The 24,010-nt window shown below is 37.9% G+C and overlaps 1 long non-coding RNA gene across 1 annotated transcript in view; it reads right to left on the bottom strand.

Moving 5' to 3' along the window:
- Nucleotides 1–5,024: 5,024 nt before the first annotated feature.
- The window catches only part of LOC309803115, a 355,789-nt gene continuing 336,803 nt past the window's right edge, over nucleotides 5,025–24,010 (bottom strand). The window contains exon 4 of the long non-coding RNA XR_014293903.1: nucleotides 5,025–5,100. This is a non-coding gene — a long non-coding RNA (uncharacterized lncRNA). The remainder of the gene's footprint in view (nucleotides 5,101–24,010) is intronic.

Genomic DNA, 24,010 nt, shown 5'->3' with positions numbered 1-24,010 from the left:
TCTGTAGTGTTATGGTTAGATTTGTACTCTTTATCTTTTGTGAATCTGTTATAGGTTTTGCTTTATGATTACAGTGAGGCTTACTTATAACAAATCATATTAATAACAGTGTATTTTAAGTGGATAGCAACCTAAGTTTTAATGTATTCTAAAGCTCTACGTTTTCTCTCCTCATTTTTTGTCACATATTACATCTTTATATATTCCTTAACCAATTGTTGTAGTTATATTTTTACTACTTTTGTATTACTTTTATATTATCTTTATAAGTAATTAATCCTTTACCTTGATTATATATTTACCCATCAGATTTATACTTTCATATGTTTTTCTTTTATTAATTAGTACCCCTTTTCAGCTTAAAGAAGCCCCTTTAACATTTCTTGTAAGGCTGGTTTAGTTGTGATAAACTCCTTTAACTTTTGCTTGTCTGGAAAACTATCTTGCCTTCAAATCTGAATAACTTTGCCAGGTAGAGTTTTCTTGGTTGGAAGTTTGTTTTGTTTTGTTTTCCTTTCAGCATTTTAAATACATTGTGCCACTTATTTCTAGCCTGGGAAGTTTGTGCTGCAAAATCGGCTGTTAGTCTTATGGGGGTTCCCTTATATATAGCAAGTTGTTTTTCTCCTGCTGTGTTTAAGATTTTATCCTCATCCTTAACTTTTGATATTTTAATATGTATTTTGCTGTGGGTCTCTGAATTGATCTTATTTAGAACTCTCTGTGGTGCCTGAATCTGGATGTCTGCTTTCTTCCCTAGGTTAGGGAAGTTGTCAGCCATTATTTCTTCCAGTAAGTTTTCTGCCCCTTTCTCTCTTCTCCTTGTGGCACCTCTATAATGTGAATGTTAGTCCACTTGATGTTGTCCCATATGTCCGTTAAGCTATCTCCACTTTTTTTCATTGTTTTCTTTTTGCTGCTTTGATTGTGTAAGTTCTATTGCCTTGAGAGTTTACTGTTTCATTCTTATGGTTTATCCAGTCTTCAATTGGCATCTTCTGGTGGATTTTTTAGTTCAATTGTTGTATTCTTCATCTCTGTGTCTTCTATCTGGTACTTATATTTTATATCTCTTTGTTGAAGTTATCACTATTTATCCATTCTTCTTTTTTTAATTTTATTTTATTTTTTAAATTAGTTTCTGCTTTATAACAAAGTGAATCAGTCATACATATACATCTGTTCCAACACATTCTTCTCTTTAATTCACTGAGCATATTTATGACCATTATTTGGAATTCTTTATCAGGTAAATCACCTATCTTCATTTTTCTGAGTTTTTGTGTTGTTCTTTCATTTGGAACATATTTCTCTGTTTCTTCATTTTCTTTGACTCTCTGTATTGGTTTCGTTCTAAGTATTAGATAAAACAGCCACCTCCCTCACTTTTGAAGGAATAGCCTCATGTAGGAAATGAATCTTATCATTCAGTCCTTCTCCAGCTCTTGATTTTCTCTCAAATCTTTGTAATTGTTCCTGAGGCCTATTTAATTTTTAGTGGCTCCCAGTACTTGAGGGTGTGCCAAGACCTGTCAGGGTCCCAAAGGGGAGTATCTCAGTCAGCATCCAGATTCAGGCTGATTGGAAGACCAGACCTTCAGGCAGCAGCTTTTAAAGTACCCAAATGTATATGGTCCTGTGGGACCACAAATGTAAGTCCTCCTGGCCACCAGAGCCTGGTTATCTAGAGGTGTCCCCTCAGTGAGGAGTGCACACCAAAATCAGAGTACCAGATGAGTGTACAAGTTCCTTTCCAGGGGATACTGGTGACCTGGAGAAAGGGAGAAGGAAAGCACAAAGATGGCATCCACTGGCCTTCATCCCTAGAATACACCTTAGTAGGACCTTAGGAGTGTGCCAGACCAAGTCTGTCCCTCAGGCTGAAGCTTCCAGATAAGCAAATATGCCTCTTTCACAGAAGGACTAGGGTAGTGTTTCAGTCTGCTGCCTGTGCAGTGCCCTTGGGGTGGTAACCCTCTAAGAACTGTCTTTACCATTGTTATAGTCCTATGGGACCCAGCAACACAAGTCCCCCTGGCTACCAGAGCCAGTCAGTCAGCAGGCATCCCTTGGGCAGCAGCCACAAAGACCAGGCACCACACCTGTGTAAAGGCTCCCCTCCTGGAGATACAGGTGTTCTAGAGCACAGTAGAGGAAGAGTGCAAATAGAGTGCCCACACTCTGTGGTCTCTGGAAAGGATTACAGTCAACCTTAGATGTGTGTTTAATTAGAAGCTTTTTTCCCAGAAAGGCTGGGCTCCTCAGACTGTATCCTCTTGCTGTGCCTAGTGGGGGTAGAACTCTCACTAGGGTGAGAGTGGTACCCTCAAGTGTAAGCCCCACTAAGCATCGGAGTCAGGGAGTCTTGACATGTTCCCTGGGTACTAGTCACAAAAATCAGGGCACCTGAGGAGGGTCCATGCTCCTTTCTGGGAGATACTGATAAGCTGGAGAGAGGCAGAGGTACACAAAGATGGCACCTGCCAGCCTCCATCCCTGTAATGTACTCCAGCAGCCCCCTAGATGTGTGTTAAATTAGATGTCTGCCCCACAGGCAAACAAACACTTCAAGATAGACAAGTAAACCTTTTTCACATCAGGCCTGGATTGCCTCTGCACTTGTACTGGGGGCAAGTGAGTCAGAGCACGTAAGTTCTTTAAAGCCATTTCTCAGTTTTCTATAGCCTTGTGGATGTAAGCCCACTGGTTTTCAAAGCTAGATGTCTTGGGGGCTCCTCTCTCAGGTGCAGGTCTTAAATGTTGGGGAGACTGCTGTGGGGTTCAAATTCTTCACTCAGCTCCAGGTGTTCAGTTCCCTCCTGCTTTTGGGTGAAGTTTATGGAGAGATTGTGTCTCAGCCTCTCCTATCTGCTTTGATGTGGATTTTTTCTTGTTTGCTGAATGTGTGGGAGTTACTCAGTTTTTTTGTTTGTTTGTTTTCAGAGGAAACTATTCCATATGTGGCTGCAGATTTTGGTGTCCTGTGGGAGGAGGTGAGTTCAGGATCTTCCTATGTTACCATCCCAAACTAGAACTCCCCTCAGCTCCAATTTTGAATAGCAAATTACTAACTAAAAATTATATTTTTGCTTGTGATATCTGTTTAGGTGAGCTAAAGACCTGATTTGCCTCCTTGTCTATGTTTCAAGTGTTTGAGGAACAAGATATAATAGAACGGTAAATAAATTGGGTGTCAATCTAATAGACTTCAATTTCAGCAAATAAAGAGCTAAATTTCAAACTTTAAACCAAATGAAATAACATATAAAGGAAAGTATTAATGAAGAGTTCTGAGCTTGATATATGAATCTTAAATATATTCTTTTGACCTCAAAATATGAATGTGTAATTTCAATCACATGAATTGACCCATATAGAGATTTCTTAGAAGTAAAACAAACAGATGGCAGAGTAGTTCAAGTTTGTAGGTAATTTGACAAAATAAATAAAAATTTATATATAATGAAAGTAAGAGAGAACCATCCCAAGCCATTGTTTTCAAAAGCATGTAAAATTCTATCCAGTTTAGACTTAGCCTTAATGAGAAGAGAATCCTGGGAATTATTCCAATCTTGACTAACTGTAAACTCAGCAAAGTGCACAAAATGTGGTTAATAAAGTTAAAAGGCCTTAATAGTAACTCTTCATATGGTGGGATAAGGGCTAAATTGTCACCAAAAAAATAGGCAATGCCCTACATATTTGTTTTCTCCTAGTAGTGGACATGGTGTGTAGAGCTAAATGAGGGACTTATTCATCAGCTTTTCACTAAAAAGCTCTTTTCTTGTATAACGTACATATAAATGAGTTTACAAGTCCTAAGTGCATACATCAATGAGTTATCATAAACATACCACCATCATGTCAAGAAATAGAGTAGTAAGCAACACTGAAAACTTCCATTGCTTCCTCCCAATTTCTACATCTGTCCTTCCAAAAGTTGTTGTCATCATCTTGTGTTCTAACAACAGTTTTACTTTTTTATTCGACTCTCTATATATTTTATGTCTTTTTCAGTTGTTATCTTTGTGATATTTAGTCATGTATGTGATACTTATGCATGTCTAAAGCTTGTTAATTTAAATTACTATATGATATTCCATTGAATATAGTAATTGTTTCTATCCATTCTATACTCAATAGAAATTTGGGCTTTTCCCAAATTGGAGCTATTATAGTAGTTTTCTTTTATACTTTTTTAAAATACAGTTTTCTTTTATATTGTATTTTGCCTTTATTCCTAGGTATTAGATAATTTTGAAGCTATTTTAACATTTAAAGCTACTTTAACATTTAAAATGATATTTTTTATGTTTTCTGTCTGAAATGTATGAATACTATCAATTTTTCATGTGGAATTTATGCTCAGCAATCTTGCTGATGAACTCCTTGTAGATTCTTTGGGGATTTCTACAAAGAATCATATTACTTTTCAAATAATGGCAAGCTTATTGTTTATTTCAAGTCCTTATGCATTAGAATTTTTCTTTCCTTTTTACACTATGACCTCAAATGCAATATTGAACAGAATTGGTGACAGCTAACATTCTAATAAATGTTCTAATTTTTTAAGCCAGTCTATTCTTGGATGTAATATCTCTTTTTTTTTTTTTTGAATGACTCTAAGAATTTCTTTTCAGAAGTTTTTTTCCACTTTAACTATGAAGCTCCTATAGGTGATTTTTTTTTGTACTCATCCTTCATTGGAGTTCATAGTAGTTTTTAAGCTGTGGCTAAATTTTTTTTCATCTTCAAAAGACAGTCAGTCATTGTCTCTTCAAATATTGTTTGTGTTCCATTCTGTCTCTATTTCCTGTCATTATTTTCGTAGTTCCCTGTGCTCTGCCAAAATTCAAAATCTTATCTTCTAATTTTTCAATCATATTAAACAGTTTATTTCTAATATCTCCAAAACGTATATAGAAAAGCCAATGTAATATTCACATATCCAATATATATAATATATACATGTCCATTTCTAACATACTTACAATTTATTTCTGTGCATCTGTTTCTATTGTTCATTTGTTTTCAGTATGTCATGTGCTCTTTTCCTCTCATCTGCCAAAAATTACCAAAGTTTTGATTCAGCAACTAACACTGCATATAAAAATATAGAGCATTTGGTATTCTGGATCATGTTTCTTCCCCAAACAATCACTTAACTTTTTAATTGCATTAGCCTGTAAATATAGACATTCTAGATTACCTTAACCCAGTCAGAGGTGATGATTCAAAATTAGGCTTTTTTTCCTGTGAGGGCTTGTTTGTTTCTCATCCAAATTTTCTCCTGTGCTGTAGTCCTTATAGGGTCTCAAACCAAAAATGGATGTGGAGTTTCCAGATTTCTTCCTTTACCCTTACACCTAGAATGAAGCCTTTACCTAGGCTTCTTCTAATTCACCTTTCTCCTAGAATGGAGAATTTTCTAAGGTTTCTTTTGCTCTCATCACCATGTACTAGATGAGAATTCTATTTAGTTTCTCAGTCTCTCAGCTGCACTTTCAAAACCAGCAATGGATAAAAGTGGTGTCAAAGCCAGGTTTCTCTCTTTGGATTTTTATTCTTTTCTAGATCTTAACCCCAGAATTCCTCACTGAATTGGTAGCTCTCATTTCTCTTTAAGTAAGTATATTAAAAATACATTTTCCTAGTCCTCTAGTTATTTTCAGTAGGAAGTTTGGTCCAAATGATTTCATCTTTTTTATTGAAGTATTTCAGTCTTCTGAAGACCTAGAGAGAAACTTTCACCAGAGAAAAGCCTAAAGTACATAATGCCAGCTCACAGCTAAAAGACCATCACTCATAAGACCATTAAGAAACAGGACTACACTCTGTTCTGTCTCTAGTCTGTTTATCTTACTCACCTGGTTGCCTGGAAAAAAAATAAGTCCCATGAGAGATCTTTGATGAAACCAAATATTGTAAAAACCTGAACATAGTTGGAGAGAAAGTTCAAGGAAATAACATAAATAACATAAACTTCGGGTTTTTTTTTTTTCTGCTAGCTGTTTTACCAAGTAGCTAAATACATGAAAAAAGAATTACAGCAAGAGTAACACAGAAGGCCCGGAGGAAGATGGCGGAAGAGTAAGACGGGGAGATCACCTTCCTCCCCACAGATACATCAGAAATTCATCTACACGTGGAACAACTCCTACAGAACACCTACTGAACGCTGACAGAAGACCTCAGACCCCCCAAAAGGCAAGAAACTCCCCACATACCTGGGTAGGGCAAAAGAAAAAAAGAATAAACAGAGACAATAGGATAGGGACGGGACCTACACCAGTGGGAGGGAGCCGTGAAGGAGAAAAGGTTTCCACACACTACAAGCCCCTTCACGGGCGGAGACTGCAGGTGGCGGAGGGGGAAAGCTTCAGAGTAGCGGAGGAGAGCACAGCAACAGGGGTGTGGAGGGCAAAGCAGAGAGATTCCGGCAGAGAGGATCGGTGCCCTCAGGCACACACCAGCCCGAGAGGTTTGTCTGCTCGGCCGCCAGGGTGGGCGGGGCTGGGAGCTGAGGCTCGGGTATCTGGTTTCAGTCGGAGCGCAGGGAGAGGACTGGGGCTGGCGGCAGGAAGAGAGCCTGAAGGGGTTAGTGCACCACGGCTAGCCCGGAGGAAGTCCAAGGAAAGGGTCTGGAGCTGCTGAAGAGGCAAGAGACTTTTTTCCCTTTTGTTTCCTGGTGCGCGAGGAGAGGGCATTAAGAGGGCTGCTTGGGGAAGCGCCGGAGACGGGCTTGGGACGCTGGGGCTGCTGCTGCCACCGCCGCCGCGGGGCCTGTGTGCGAGCGCGGGTCACTGTCCGCCCCGCCTTCCGGGGGGCCTGTGCACCCCGCCACTGCCGGGGTCCAGGGACCGGGGACGGCTTTCCCGGGAAAGCGCACGGAGCGCCTCGGTCTGGTGCAACATCACGCTGGCCTCTGCTGCCGCAGGCCCACCCCACACTGCGCGCCCCTCCCTCCCCTCTACCTGAGTGAGCCAGAGCCCCCGAATCAGCGGCCCCTTTAAACCCGTCCTGTCTGAGCGAAAACCTGACGCCCTCCAGCGACCTACGCGCAGAGGCGGGGCCAGGTCCAAGGCTGAGACCCGGGAGCTGTGAGAGCAGAGACAGGGAAATCTCTCTGTGCAGCCTCGGAGGCAGCGGATTAAAGCTCCACGGCCCATTTGATGTGCCCTGCGTCTGTGGAGTGCATAAATGGACAGCGAATCATCCCAAATTGAGGAAGTGGACTTTGAGGAAAAGATTTAAGACTTTCCCCCCTTTTCCTCTTTTTACAATGAATTATCCCAAATTGAGGAGGTGGACTTGGAGAGCAAGATTTTTGATTTTTCCCCCTGCTCTCTTTTTATGAATGTGTATGTGTATTCTTCTGTGTAAGATTCTCTCTGTATAACTTTGCTTCCACCATATGTCCCAGGGTTCTATCTGTCCGTTTTTTTTTCCTATAATTACTTTTTAATTTTAATAACGCTACTATATTTCATACTTTATTCTATTTTACTTTACCTGCTCTTTCTTTTTTTCCTACCTTCCCTTCTTCCCTCCCTCCCTCCGCTCCTTTCCTTCTTTCTTTTTCTTTCCTCCCTCCCTCCCTCCTTCTTTCCTTCCTCCCTCCCTCCTGTCTTTCTTTCTTTCGTTCCTTCCTCCCTCCCTTCTTCCATTCACTCTTCCTTTTGCTTTCATTCCTCCCTCCCTCCTTTCTTTCCTTCTTTCTTTCCATCCTTCCTCCTGCCCTCCCTCCTTTCTTTCTTTCTTCCTTCCTTTCTTACCTTCTTCCTTTCTTTCCCTCTCTCTTTCTTTCTACTTTTTCTCCCTGTTATTCTGAGCCGGGTGGATGAAAGGCTCTTGGTGCTGCAGCCAGGAGTCAGTGCTGTGCCTCTGAAGTGGGAGAGCCAACTTCAGGACACGGGTCCACAAGAGACCTCCCAGCTCCACATAATATCAAGCAGCGAAAATCTCCCAGAGATCTCCATCTCAACACCAGCACCCAGCTTCAGTCAATGACCAGCAAGCTACAGTGCTGGTCACCCTATGCCAAGCAACTAGCAAGGCAGGTACACAACCCCACCCATTAGCAGAGAGGCTACCTAAAAACATAATAAGGCCACAGGCACCCCAAAACACACCACCAGACGTGGACCTGTCCACCAGAAAGACAAGATTGAGCTTCAACCACCAGAACACAGGCATTAATCCCCCCCACCAGGAAGCCTACACAACCTACTGAAATAACCTTAGCCACTGGGGACAGACACCAAAAACAACGGGAACTACGAATCTGCAGCCTGCAAAAAGGAGACTCCAAACACAGTAACATAAGCAAAATGAGAAGGCAGAAAAACACACAGCAGGTGAAGGAGCAAGATAAAACCTACCAGACCTAACAAATGAAGAGGTAATAGGCAGTCTACCTGAAAAAGAATTCAGAATAATGATAGTTAGTAAAGATGATCCAAGATTCTATTTCCAAGATCCAAAATCTTGGAAATAGAATAGACAAAATGCAAGAAACAGTTAACAAGGACCTAGAAGAACTAAAGATGAATCAAGCATCGATTAAAAGCACAATAAATGAAATGAAAAATACTCTAGATGGGATCAATAGCAGAATAACTGAGGCAGAAGAACGGATAAGTGAGGTGGAAGATAAAATAGTGGAAATAACTGATGCAGAGCAAAATAAAGAAAAAAGAATGAAAAGAACAGAGGACAGCCTCAGAGACCTCTGGGACAACATTAAACACACCAACATTCGAATTATAGGGGTTCCAGAAGAAGAAGAGAAAAAGAAAGGGACTGAGAAAATATTTGAAGAGATTATAGTTGAAAACTTCCCTAATATGGGAAAGGAAATAGTTAATCAAGTCCAGGAGGCACAGAGAGTCCCATACAGAATAAATCCAAGGAGAAATACCCCAAGACACATATTAATCAAACTGTCAAAAATTAAACACAAAGAAATCATATTAAAAGCAGCAAGGGAAAAACAACAAATAACACACAAGGGAATCCCCATCAGGTTAACAGCTGATCTCTCAGCAGAAACTCTACAAGCCAGAAGGGAGTGGCAGGACATAATTAAAGTGATGAAGGAGAGAAACCTGCAACCAAGATTACTCTACCGAGCAAGGATCTCATTCAGATTTGATGGAGAAATTAAAACCTTTACAGACAAGCAAAAGCTGAGAGAGTTCAGCACCACCAAACCAGCTTTACAACAAATGCTAAAGGAACTTCTCTAGGCAAGAAACACAACAGAAGGAATATACCTACAATAATGAACCCAAAACAATTAAGAAAATGGGAATAGGAACATACATATCAAAAATTACCTTAAATGTAAATGGACTAAATGCTCCCACCAAAAGACACAGAGTGGCTGAATGGATACAAAAACAAGACCCATATATATGTTGTCTACAAGAGACCCACTTCAGACCTAGAGACACATACAGATTGAAAGTAAGGGGATGTAAAAAGATATTCCATGCAAATGGAAACCAAAAGAAAGCTGGAGTAGCAATTTTTATATCAGACAAAATAGACTTTAAAATAAAGACTATTAGAAGAGACAAAGAAGGACACTACATAACGATAAAGGGATCGATCCAAGAAGAAGATATAACAATTGTAAATACTTATGCACCCAACATAGGAGCACCTCAATACATAAGGCAAATACTAACAGCCATAAAAGGGGAAATCGACAGTAACACAATCATAGTAGGAGACTTTAACACCCCACTTTCACCAATGGACAGATCATCCAAAATGAAAATAAATAAGGAAACACAAGCTTTAAATGATACATTAAACAAGATGGACTTAGTTGATATTTATAGGACATTCCATCCAAAAACAACAGAATACACATTTTTCTCAAGTGCTCATGGAACATTCTCCAGGATAGATCATATCTTGGGTCACAAATCAAGCCTTGGTAAATTTAAGAAAATTGAAATTGTATCAAGTATCTTTTCCGACCACAATGCTATGAGACTAGACACCAATTACAGGAAAAGATCTGTAAAAAATACAAACACATGGAGGCTAAACAATACACTACTCAATAACGAAGTGATCACTGAAGAAATCAAAGAGGAAATTAAAAAATACCTAGAAACAAATGACAATGGAGACACGATGACCCAAAACCTATGGGACGCAGCAAAAGCAGTTCTAAGAGGGAAGCTTATAGCAATACAATCCCACCTTAAGAAACAGGAAACATTTCGAGTAAACAACCTGACCCTGCACCTAAAGCAATTAGAGAAAGAAGAATAAAAAACCCCCAAAGTTAGCAGAAGGAAAGAAATCATAAAGATCAGATCAGAAATAAATGAAAAAGAAATGAAGGAAACGATAGCAAAGATCAATAAAACTAAAAGCTGGTTCTTTGAGAAGATAAACAAAATTGACAAACTATTAGCCAGACTCATCAAGAAAAGAAGGGAGAAGACTCAAATCAATAGAATTAGAAATGAAAAAGGAGAAGTAACAACTGACACTGCAGAAATACAAAAGATCACGAGAGATTACTACAAGCAACTGTATGCCAATAAAATGGACAACCTGGAAGAAATGGACAAATTCTTAGAAATGCACAACCTGCCAAGACTGAATCAGGAAGAAATAGAAAATATGAATAGACCAATCACAAGCACTGAAATTGAAACTGTGATTAAAAATCTTCCAACAAACAAAAGCCCAGGACCAGATGGCTTCACAGGCGAATTCTATCAAGCATTTAGAGAAGAGCTAACACCCATCCTTCTCAAACTCTTCCAAACAATATCAGAGGAAGGAACACTCCCAAACTCATTCTACGAGGCCACCATCACCTTGATACCAAAACCAGGCAAGGATGTCACAAAGAAAGAAAACTACAGGCCAATACCACTGATGAACATAGATGCAAAAATCCTCAACAAAATACTAGCAAACAAAATCCAACAGCACATTAAAAGGATCATACACCATGATCAAATGGGGTTTATTCCAGGAATGCAAGGATTCTTCAATATATGCAAATCAATCAATGTGATACACCATATTAACAAGTTGAAGGAGAAAAACCATATGATCATCTCAATAGATGCAGAGAAAGCTTTCGACAAAATTCAACACCCATTTATGATAAAAACCCTGCAGAAAGTAGGCATAGAGGGAACTTTCCTCAACATAATAAAGGCCATATATGACAAACCCACAGCCAACATTGTCCTCAATGGTGAAAAACTGAAACCATTTCCACTAAGATCAGGAACAAGACAAGGCTGCCCACTCTCACCACTCTTATTCAACCTAGTTTTGGAAGTTCTAGCCACAGCAATCAGAGAAGAAAAGGAAATAAAAGGAATCCAAATTGGAAAAGAAGAAGTAAAGCTGTCACTGTTTGCAGATGACATGATACTATACATAGAGAATCCTAAAGATGCTACCGAAAAACTACTAGAGCTAATCAATGAATTTGGTAAAGTAGCAGGATACAAAATTAATGCACAGAAATCTCTGGCATTCCTGTACACTAATGATGAAAAATCTGAAAATGAAATCAAGAAAACACTCCCATTTACCACTGCAAAAAAAAGAGTAAAATATCTAGGAATAAACCTACCTAAGGAGAAAAAAGACCTGTATGCAGAAAATTATAAGACATTGATGAAAGAAATTAAAGATGATACAAATAGATGGAGAGATATACCATGCTCCTGGATTGGAAGAATCAATATTGTGAAAATGACTCTACTACGCAAAGCAATCTACAGATTCAATGCAATCCTTATCAAACTACCACTGGCATTTTTTCACAGAACTAGAACAAAAAATGTCAAAATTTCTTTGGATAAACAAAAGACCCCGAATAGCCAAAGCAATCTTGAGAATGAAAAATGGAGCTGGAGGAATCAGGCTCCCTGACTTCAGACTATACTACAAAGCTACAGTAATCAAGACAGTGTGGTACTGGCATAAAAACAGAAAGATAGATCAATGGAACAGGATAGAAAGCCCAGAGATAAACCCACGCACATATGGTCACCTTATCTTTGGTAAAGGAGGCAGGAATGTACAGTGGAGAAAGGACAGCCTCTTCAATAAGTGGTGCTGGGAAAAGTGGACAGGGACATGTAAAAGTATGAGATTAGATCATTCCCTAACACCATACACAAAAATAAGCTCAAAATGGATTAAAGACCTAAATGTAAGGCCAGAAACTATCAAACTCTTAGAGGAAAACATAGGCAGAACACTCTATGACATAAATCACAGCAAGATCCTTTTGGACCCACCTCCTAGAGAAACGGAAGTAAAAACAAAGATAAACAAATGGGACCTAATGAAACTTCAAAGCTGTTGCACAGCAAAGGACACCATAAACAAGACCAAAAGACAACCCTCAGAATGGGAGAAAATATTTGCCAATGAAGCAACTGACAAAGGATTAATCTCCAAAATTTATAAACAGCTCATGCAGCTCAATAGCAAAAAAACAAACAACCCAATCCAAAAATGGGCAGAAGACTTAAATAGGCATTTCTCCAAAGAAGATACACAGACTGCCAGCAAACACATGAAAGAATGCTCAACATCATTAATCATTAGAGAAATGCAAATCAAAACTACAATGAGATATCATCTCACACCAGTCAGAATGGCCATCATCAAGAAATCTAGAAACAATAAATGCTGGAGAGGGTGTGGAGAAAAGGGAACACTCTTGCACTGCTGGTGGGAATGTGAATTGGTACAGCCACTATGGAGAACAGTATGGAGGTTCCTTAAAAAACTAAAAATAGAACTACCATATGACCCAGCAATCCCACTACTGGGCATATACCCTGGGAAAACCATAATTCAAAAAGAGACATGTACCAAAATGTTCATTGCAGCTCTATTCACAATAGCCCGGAGCTGGAAACAACCTAAATGTCCATCATCAGATGAATGGATAAAGAAGATGTGGCACATATATACAATGGAATATTACTCAGCCATAAAAAGAAACGAAACTGAGCTATTTGTAATGAGGTGGATAGACCTAGAGTCTGTCATACAGAGTGAAGTAAGTCAGAAAGAGAAAGACAAATACCATATGCTAACACATATATATGGAATTAAAAAAAAAATGTCATGAAGGACCTAGGGGTAAAACGGGAATAAAGACACAGACCTACTTGAGAATGGACTTGAGGATATGGGGAGGGGGATGTGTAAGCTGTGATAAAGCGAAAGAGAGGCATGGACATGTATACACTACCAAACATGAGGTAGATAGATAGTGGGAAGCAGCCGCAGAGCACGGGGAGATCAGCTCGGTGCTCTGTGACCGCCTGGAGGGGTGGGATGGGGAGGGTGGGAGGGAGGGAGATGCATGAGGGAAGGGATGTGGGAACGGATGTATGTGTATGACTGATTCACTTTGTTATAAAGCAGAAACTAATAAAAAAATTTAAAAAATAGAGTAATACAGAAGACTCTAGAAGACAGATTTGTTAAAAGAATAGTCAGTTGCCAGAGTACTGGTAATTAAATAGACATTTCTATATACTTAGAAATATTTTATAAGCAGATGAACTAGTCTGAATAGTCTAGATTTAATGACAGCAACAAATGACACCCATATCCTAATAGTTTATTTCTAAAAGTAGGTATATTCCATGAACAGGTGTATTCATGTTGCATACCCAGCACATGTAAGCTAGAAGCTTTTCTCTTAGTCACTTGGAAACTTGGACTGATTGTGACTTCCTTTTGAAGCAGGGGCAAGAGGATACGGCTGTTATTATTTCCTCAGGGAAACAGCATATATTATGTCTCTGTAAATTTCATTTGTCAAATCAAAATCCCATTATTACATACAACTTAAAGTGAGTAGAAGTTTCATCTTTCTATATGTTTGTAAAGCACATGATGAAATATTTATTGACCAGTGGTGAACTGTGATAGCCACTAAGTCTCTATACCCACTCTCTCTGCTTTGAAGTTAGATATCACAGATGGCTTCAGTCAACAGAATGTGAGTTAAAGTAATATTTGGGCAGATGCTTAAAGATCCAGTAAACAATTTTCTATACTCTTCATACCTCTCCTACAGTGTTCCAGGTAGATACATCAACCTGGATCCAGGGGTGAGGATGTCTGACAGAGGATAGAGCCTTGGCCAACATTTAATGAACATTTAAAATGAGCGAGGATCCCCAGACAAGATGGCAGAGTAGAAGGACCTGAGCTCACCTCCTCTCAATAAAACAACAAAATCACAAATAACTGCTGAACAACCATCGACAAAAAAGGGCTGGAATCTACCAAAAAGATATTCTACTTCCAAAGACAAAGAAGAACCCACAATGAGATGGTAGGAGGGGTGCATTCATGATACAATCAAATCCCATACCCACTGGGTGGGTGACACACAAACTGGAAAATAATTATATCTCAGAAGTTCTCCCACAGGAGCAAGAGTTCTGAGCCCCATGTCAGGCTCCCCAGTCTGGGGGTCTGGCATCAGGAGGAGGAGGCCCCAGAGCATTTGGATTTGAAGGCCAGTGGGGCTTGACTGGAGGTACTCCACAAGACTGGGAGAAAGAAAAGCCACTCTTGGAGGGCACACACAAGATCTCGTGTGCACCATGACCCAGGAGAGAAAGCAGTGACTTTATAGGAGGCTGGGCCATACCTACCTGCTGGTTTTGGAGGTTTTCTTGGGGAGATGGGGGGTGGCTCACTGCAAGAATGGTGGAGGTACTGGGGAGTACTCAGTGGCTTGGGCTCTCCTGGAGGCCGCAATTTGATGCCAAGACGTGGTCCTACCTGACAGCCCAAAGGCTCCAGTGCTAGGATGCCTCAGGCATCCAACAAACAACAGGGCAGGAACACAGCCCCTCCCATCAGCAGACAGGCTGCTTAAGGTCTTCCTGAGCCCACAGCCTCCTGTAAACATATCCCTTGACATGGCCCTGCCCACCAGAATGACAATACCCAGCTCCACCCACCAGGGGGTAGACAGCAGAAGAGGAACCATAATCCTGAAGGCTATGAGACCACAAACACAGAAAATTAGACAAAAATGAGATGGTGAAGGAATATGTTACAGACGTAAGAAAACAATCTACTTGAAAAAAAATTCAGAGTAATGATAGTAAAGATGATCCAAGATCTTGGAAAAAGAATGGAGGCACAGACCAAGAGGATACAATAAATGTTTAACAAAGATCTAGAAGATCTAGAGAACAAACAAATAGAGATGAACTACAATACAATAACTGAAATGAAAAATACACTAGAAGGAACAAATAGAATAAATGAGGCAGAAGAACAAATAAGTGAACTGGAAGACAGAGTGGTGGAGAAATCACTTCCTCTGAACAGAATAAAGAAAAAAGCATGAAAAGAATTGAGGACAGTCTCAGAGACCTCTTCAACAACATCAAACGCAGCAACATTTGCATTATAGGGGTCCCAGAAAGAGGAGAGAGGGAAAGTGCCTGAGAAAATATTTGAAGAGGTAATAGCTAAAAACTTCTGACATGGGAAAGGAAATGATCACCCAAGTCCAGGAAGTGCAGAGAGTTCCATACAGGATAAACACAATGAGGAACATGCTGAGACACATATTAATCAAACTGAAAAAAATTAAAGACAAGGAGGAAATATTAAAAGCAACAAGGGAAAAGCAACAAACGACATACAAGGGAATTTCCATAATGTTAGCAGCAGATTTTTCAGCAGAAACTCTACAAGCCAGCAGGGAGTGGCACAATATGTTTAAAGTGGTGAAAGGGAAAAACCTACAATCAAGAATACCTAGCAAGGCTCTCATTCAGATTCCATGGAGAAATCAAAAGCTTTACAGACAAGCAAAAGCTAAGAGAATTCAGCACCACCAAATCAGCTTTACAACAAATGCTAACGGAACTTCTCTAGGCAGAAAAGAAAAGTTCACAACTAGAAATAAGAAAATAATGAATGGGAAAGCTCACTGGTAAAGGAAAACATACAGTAAAAGTAGGAAATCATCCACACACAAATATGATATCAACACCAGCAATCGTGAGAAAAGGAGAATACAAATTCAGGATATTGAAAATGTATTTGAAATTAAGAGACTAGCAAGTTAAAACAATCTTGTATATATGTAGACTGCTATATCAAAACCTCACAGTAAACAAACCAAAAATCTACAATAGATACACACACACAAAAAGAAAAAGAAATCCAAACACAACACTAAAGATAGTCATTATATCACAAGAGAAGAGAACAAAAAAGGAAGGGAAGAAAAAAGACCTACAAAAGCAATCCCAAAACAATTAACAAAATGGCAATAAGACCATACATAACAGAGTAACCTCAAATGTACATGGATTAAATGTTCCAACTAAAAGACATAGACTGGCTGAATGGATAAAAAAATAGGAGCCATATACAGGCTGTCTACAAGAGACTTACTTCATACCCAGGGACACATACAGACTGAAAGTGAAGGGATGTAAAGAGATATTCCACACAAATGGAAATCAAAAGAAAGCTGGAGTAACAATACTCATATCAGACAAAATACTTTAAAATAAAGACTGTTACAAGAGACAAGGAAGAAAACTACATAATGATCAAGGGATCAATCTAAGAAGAAGATATAACAATTGTAAATATATATGCACCCAACATAGGAGTACCTCAATATATAAGGCAAATAGTAACAGCCATAAAAGGAGAAATTGATAGTAACACAATAATGGTGGGGGATTTTAACACCCCACTTACATCAATGGACAGATCATCCAGACAGAAAATCATTAAGGAAACACAGGCCTTAAATGACACATTAGGACTGATGTATTGATATTAATAGAGCATTATATCCAAAAACAGCAGAATACACATTCTTCTCAAGGGCACATGAAACATTCTCCAGGATAGATCACATGCTGGGCCATAAAGCAAGACTCGATAAATTTAAGAAAACTGAAATCATATCAAGCCTCCTTTATGACCACAACACTATTAGATTAGAAATCAACTACAAGAACAAAACTGAAAAAAAAATACAAACACGTGGAGGCTAAACAATATGCTACTAAGCAATGAATGGATCACTGAAGAAATCAAAGAGGAAATCAAAAAATACCTAGAGACAAATGAAGATGAAAACAGAATTACCCAAAATCTCTGGGATGCAGCAAAAGCAGTTGAAAGAGGGAAGTTTATAGCGATATAATCTTACCTCAGGAAACAAGAAAAATCACAAATAAACAACCTAACCTTATACTGAAAGCAACTAGAGAAATTAGTTGACACAGAGTTAATAGAAGGAAAGAAATCATAAAGATCAGGGCAGAAATAAATGAAATAGAAATGAAGAAAACAATCAAAAACATCAATGAAACTAAAAAGTTGGTTCTTTGAAAAGATAAACAAAATTGACAAACCTTTATCCAGACTCATCAGGGAAAAAAGGGAGATGGCTGAAATCAATAAAATTAAAAGTGAAAAAGGACAAGTTACAAATGACACCACAAAAATACACAGCATCATAAGGAGACTACTAAAGGCAACTTTATGCCAATAAAATGGACAACCTAGAAGAAATGGACAAATTCTTAGAAAGTTACAACCTTTCAAGATTGAACCAGGAAGAAATACAAAATATGAGCAGACCAGTCAGAAGCACTGAAATTGAAACTGTGATTTAAAAAATTCCAACAAACAGAAGTCCAGGACCAGATGGCTCCACAGGTGTAATCTACCAAACATTTAGAGAACAGTTAACAACTATCCTTTTGAAACTCTTCCAAAAATTTGCAGAGGAAAGAACACTCCCAAGCTCATTCTATGAGGCCACCATCCCCCTGATACCAAAACCAGACAAATATACCACACACACACACACACACAAATTACAGGCCAATATCACTGATGAAGATAGACACAAAAATCCTCAACAAAATATTAGCAAACCAAATCCAACAATACATTAAAAATATCATATACCACAATCACGTAGGATTTATCCCAGAATGTGATACACCACATTAACAAACTGAAGAAAAAAACCATACATCATCTCAATAGTTGCAGGAAAAGCTTTGGACAAAATTCAACACCAATTTATGATAAAAACTCTCCAGAAAGTATGTACAGAGGGAACCTACCTCAACGTAATAAAGGCCATATATGACAAGCCCACAGGTAACATCATTATCAACAGTGAAAAGCTGAAAGCATTTCCTCCAAGATTAGGAACAAGACAAGGATGTCCACTTTCACCACTTTTATTCAACATAGTTTTGGAAGTCCTAGCCACAGCAATCAGAGAAAAAAGAAAAAGAAATAAAAGAAATCCAAATCAGAAAAGAAGTAAAACTGTCCCTGTTTACAGATGACATGATACTATACATAGACAATCCTAGAGTTTCTACTACCAGAAAATCCACTAGAGCTCATGAATGAATTCGGTAAAGTTGCAGGATACAAAATTAATACACAGAAATATCTTGCATTTCTGTACACTAACAATGAAAGATCAGAAAGAGAAATTAAGGAAACAATTGCATTTACCATTGCATCAAAAGAATAAAATACGTAGGAATAAACCTACCTAAGGAAGCTAAAACCTGTACTCCAAAAACTGTAACACACTGATGAAAGAAATTGAAGATGACAAAAACAAATAGAAAAATATACCATGATCTTGGATTGGAAGAATCAATGTTTTCAAAATGTCTACAGATTCAATGCAATCCCTATCAAATTACCAATGGCATTTTTCATAGAACTAGAACAAAACATTTTACAATTTGTATGGAAGCACAAAAGACCCCAGATAGCCAAAGCAATCCTGAGAAAGAAAAATGGAGCTGGAGGAATCAGACTCCCTGACTTGGACTATATTACAAAGCTACAGTATTCAAAACAGTATGGTACTGGCACAAAAACAGAGATAGATCAATGGAACAGGAAAGAAAGTCCAGAGATAAACCCATGCACCAATGATCCCCTAATCTATGACAACAGAGGCCAGAATATACAGTGGAGCAAAGATAGCCACTTCAATAAGTGATGCTGGGAAAACTGGACAGCTACATGTAAAAGAATGAAATTAGAACACTCCCTAACACCATACACAAAAATAAACTCGAAGTGGATTAAAGACCTAAGTGTAGGACCAGACACTATAAAACTCTTAAGAGGAAAACATAGGCAGAACACTCTTTGACATAAATTGCAGTAAGATCTTTTGTGACCCACCTCCTAGAGTAATGAGAATACAAACAAAAATAAACAAATGGGACCTAATTAAACTTAAAAGCTTTTGCACAGCAAAGGAAACCATAAACAAGATGGAAAGACAACCCACAGAATGGGAGAAAGTATTTGCAAATTAAACAATTGACAAAGGATTAATCTTCAAAATATACTAACAGCTCATGCAGCTCAATATCAAAAAAAAAAAAAAACTTGAATGACCCAATCAGAAAAACAACACAATCAGAAAATGGGCAGAGGACCTAAATAGACATTTCTCTGAAGAAGACATACAGGTGGCCAAAAAGTACATGAAAAGATGATCAACATCACTAATTATCAGAGAAATGCAAATCAACACTACAATAAGGTGTCACTTCACACCAGTCAGAATGGTCATTGTTAAAAAGTGTAAAAACAATAAATGCTGGAGAGGGTATAGAGAAAAGGGAACCTTCCTACGCTGTTGATGGGAATGTAAATTGGTACAACAACTGTGGCGAACAGTATGGAGGTTTCTTAAAAAACTGAAAAAGAACTACCAGTGTGAGCCAGCAATTCCACTCCTGGGCATATATCTGGAAGAAAACCATAATTCGAAAAGATACATGCACCCCAAAGTTCATTGCAGCACTATTTACAATAGCCAAGACATGCAAGCAACCTAAATGTCCATCAACAGAGGAATGGATAAAGAAGATGTGGTACATATATACAATGGACTATTACACAGCTATAAAAAAGAATGAAATAATGCCATTTGCAGCAACATGGATGGACCTAGAGATTATCAAACTATGTGAAGTTAAGTCAGACAGAGAAAGGCAAATATCATATGATATCACTTACATGTGGAATTTTAAAAAATGATATATATGTACTTATTTATAAAACAGAAACAGACTCACAGACTTCAAAAACAAACTTATTTTTACCAAAGGGGAATTGTGGGGGGGGGGAACAAATTAGGAGTTTGGAATTAACATATACACACGACTATATATAAAATAGATAATTGACAAGGACCTACTGTATAGAACAGGGAACTCTACTCAATATTCTTTAATAACCTATATGGGAAAAGAATCTGGAAAAGAATGGATATATGTATAACTGAACCACTTAGCTGTACTCCTGAAACTAACATAACATTGTAAATCAACTCTACTCCAATATAAAATAAAAATTAAATTTAAAAAAAGAAGTCACTTGCTATCATATAGTCTCATTATCACTGACATTGAATTTGATCATTTGCTTAAGGTCATACCTGCCAATTTTCTTCACTGATGATTTTTACTCTTTGTTATTAATAAGTAAAGGAAATTTTGAGGAGATATTTTAAGACTGTATAATATCCTGTTACCCTTCAACATTTACCCACTAATTATAGCATCCATGGCCTATTCTTACATAATTTATAATGATGATGATGTTTGAAAATGGCATTACTCTTTCTACATTTCTTAGTCGATTTTCTACTGTTAGGAGGAGGTTTCCCTTTACCATTATTGATGATTAATTAATATTTTTATAGACTCATGTATTCTAATTTTATTATATAAGCTAGAGTATATTATTAACGTTTGTAATTTTGTTGCTCAAGCTATCTCATATTTGGCTAGTTACCTGTTTAAAGTGGCATTGGTGTCCTATTAACATACCCTTATCATTAGTTAAGTGTTTTGTTACTTTGTAGTACATTCCTAAAGTGCATAAAAAGTATTTTCTGAATTGCTATCCCATACTACTAGGAAAAAAGAGAGAGTAAAAAAAAGCCTATTAATTAGAGTCACTATTTGTTTAAAGTGCTTTTTGGCTTTAGCCAGAGGGCCTGTTGTCCAGATATTTCTCTATAGTTAATTGAATTGTTCTTATTTATTTTTCATTACCTTCAGTTTGGTTATGTTGTTTACTTGAAATAGTTTATTTTCACATATTCACGTTTGTATTCAATTTTTTCCCCTATTTTTGCCAAGTATGTGAGTGGTATACAAATATAAAATAATATTACACAGGAGAATTGGCAATTGCAGCTAAGTTTAATTTTTGTCCTCCAAGTGTTTATCTTTTTTCCTACCTACAAGCTTTTTCTTACTCTACAGCTAAGAAGAAGAGATACTGTTGTCATAGTAACAACAAAGAAATATGAAAAATTGAAGAAGATTGAATGGTTTTCCACAGAAGATCTAGGTAAAGTCATATAACCTTCCTGTACCTAAGATTCAATAATCAGGGGTTTGAATTTCCAATTTCTAAAATTTTAGAAAGAGTACAGAACAGTTATGAAGAGGGCAGGTCATAGAACTAAGTGGACTGGCTCTCATTCTTTCTTAGTGGTCCTAGATAAATTATTTAGCCTCTCTTTGCTTCAATTTTATCATATATACAAGGGGCTAATATTAATACATATCTTACAAGGTTGATAGGCTAATCCTTATTAATATCAACCAATACAGAGATTAAAACATGATAATGAGGTTGGTTCAAGATGTGAAGTAGGAAGATCCTGAACCCACCTTCCCTACTGGATGCACAATATCTACAGCTCATTTGAAACAATTTCCTCTGGAAAAATAAAAAAACTAGCTGGGCAACTCCTACACATGGGACCAAAAAGAAAAAAAATCATTGAAGTGGGTGGGACGGGCTGATACAAAATCCTGCCTTAAACCCCACCTCCAGCATGGCAACCAGCAATCAGGAAGTAATTAAAAATCCAGAGTTTCATCCTGATGAGTGAAGGAACCCCACATCAGACACCACAAATTTTAAAACTTGCACCTGAAAAACAAGTCCCCAACATATAACTTTTAATGCCAGCATTTCTTTCGTCCACAAGCCCCACAAGGATAATCCAAACCAAGAAACAGTTCTTAAAGGATTCATGCAAGGACTCATCCATTCTGTTAAAGATGGGAAAGTGGAACTTGCAGTCAGAATATCATTTTATCATTTAAAATCATTTTATAAAGTAGAGAGATTAAGTGATTTAAGACATCAACTGGAGGAGCATATGCATTATAGGGCTCCCAAAAGGAGAAGAAAGAAAAGGGGCATAAAGTTATTACAGGAAATAATGGCTGACAACTTTCCTAACTTGAGCAAAAAAAAATAGGCATTCAAAATCTGAGAGCCCCAGACAGTCCAAATAAGATGAACCCAAAGACCCACAACAAAACATACCACATTAAAATGCAAAAGTTAAAGATAAGGAGAGAGTCTTAAAAGCAACAAGAGAAAAACACCTTGTTCTGTACAAGGAAACTCCCATAAGACTATCAGCAGATTTTTCAGCACAAACTTTAAAGACATGTAGGGAATGGCATGATATTTCCAAACAGACTGTTATAAATATAAGTTGTTATATGTAAGCCTCATGGTATCTGTAAATTAAAAACATAATGTAGACATGAAAAAATAAAGAGAAAGGAATTTAAGCATACCAACACGGAAAATCATCAACCCATAAAGGAAAACAGCAAACAAAGAGAAAGAAACAGAAGAACTACAAAACAATTAACAAAATGGCAGTATATACATACCTATCAATAATTAAATGTAAATGGACTAAACTGTCCAATCAAAAGACATAGAGTGGCTAAATGGATAAAAAAATGAAACTCATCTATATGCTGCCTACAAGAGACTTATTTCAGCTGTAAGGACATGCAAACAAAGTGAATCTATGGGAAAGATATTCCATGCAAATGGAAAACAAAGAAAGCTGGGGTGGCTATATTTATATCAGACAAAATAGACTATAAAACAAATACTGGGGACTTCCCTGGTGGTGCATTGGTTAAGAATCTGCCTGCCAATGCAGGAGACATGGGTTCGAGCCCTGGTCTGAGAAGATCCCACATGCCGTGTAGCAACTAAGCCCGTGCGCCACAACTACCGAGCCTGTGCACCACGACTACCAAGCCTGCATGCCACAACTACTGAAGCTCGTGTGCCTAGAGCCCGTGCTCTGCAACGAGAAGCCACCACAATAGGAAGCCCATGCACCACAACAAAGAGTAGCCCCCGCTCTCCACAACTAGAGAAAGCCTGCGTGCAGCAACAAAGACACAATGCAGCCAAAAATAAAAATAAATAAATTTATTGAAAAACCCCAAATACTGTAAAAAGACACAAATAAGGGCACTGCATAATGATAAAGGGGTCACTCAAACAAGGATATTGCATTTGCAAATTTTTATCCACCCAAAAGCATGGTTCAACATCCACTGATCAATGTGATACATCACATTAACAAAATTAAAGATAAAAATCATATCTCAATAGATGCAGAAAATCATCTGACAAAATTAAACATCCTTTCATTATAAAAACTCTCAAACTAGAATATAAGAAATTACCTCAACATAATTAAGGCCATATATGACAGACACACAGCTAACTAAACACTTAATGGTGACAAGCTAAAAGCTTTTCCTTTAAGATTAGGAACAAGTAAAAGTAGGAGAAAGCAAAGAGAACTGTAAAAAAAAAGAAAAAAAAAGATTAGGAACATGATAAATGTGCCCACTATTACTACTTCTGTTCTACATAGTACTAGAAATCCTACTCAGAGCAATTAGGCAGAAAAAAAAAGAAATAAAAAGCATGAAAATCAGAAAGGAAAAAGTACAACTGCCACTAGCCGATGGCATGATATATGTAGAAAACCCTCAAGACCCTACCAAAAAACTGTTAGAACTGATAAATACATTCAGTTAAGTTTCAGGATACAAAAGCAATATACAAAAAAAAA

The sequence above is a fragment of the Mesoplodon mirus genome (assembly GCF_964341445.2).
Source record: "Mesoplodon mirus genome assembly, chromosome: 4".
NCBI classification, from domain to species: Eukaryota; Metazoa; Chordata; class Mammalia; order Artiodactyla; family Ziphiidae; genus Mesoplodon; species Mesoplodon mirus.
The sequence above is the reverse complement of the archived record's forward strand: the minus strand, read 5'-3'. Positions and strand labels throughout refer to the sequence as shown.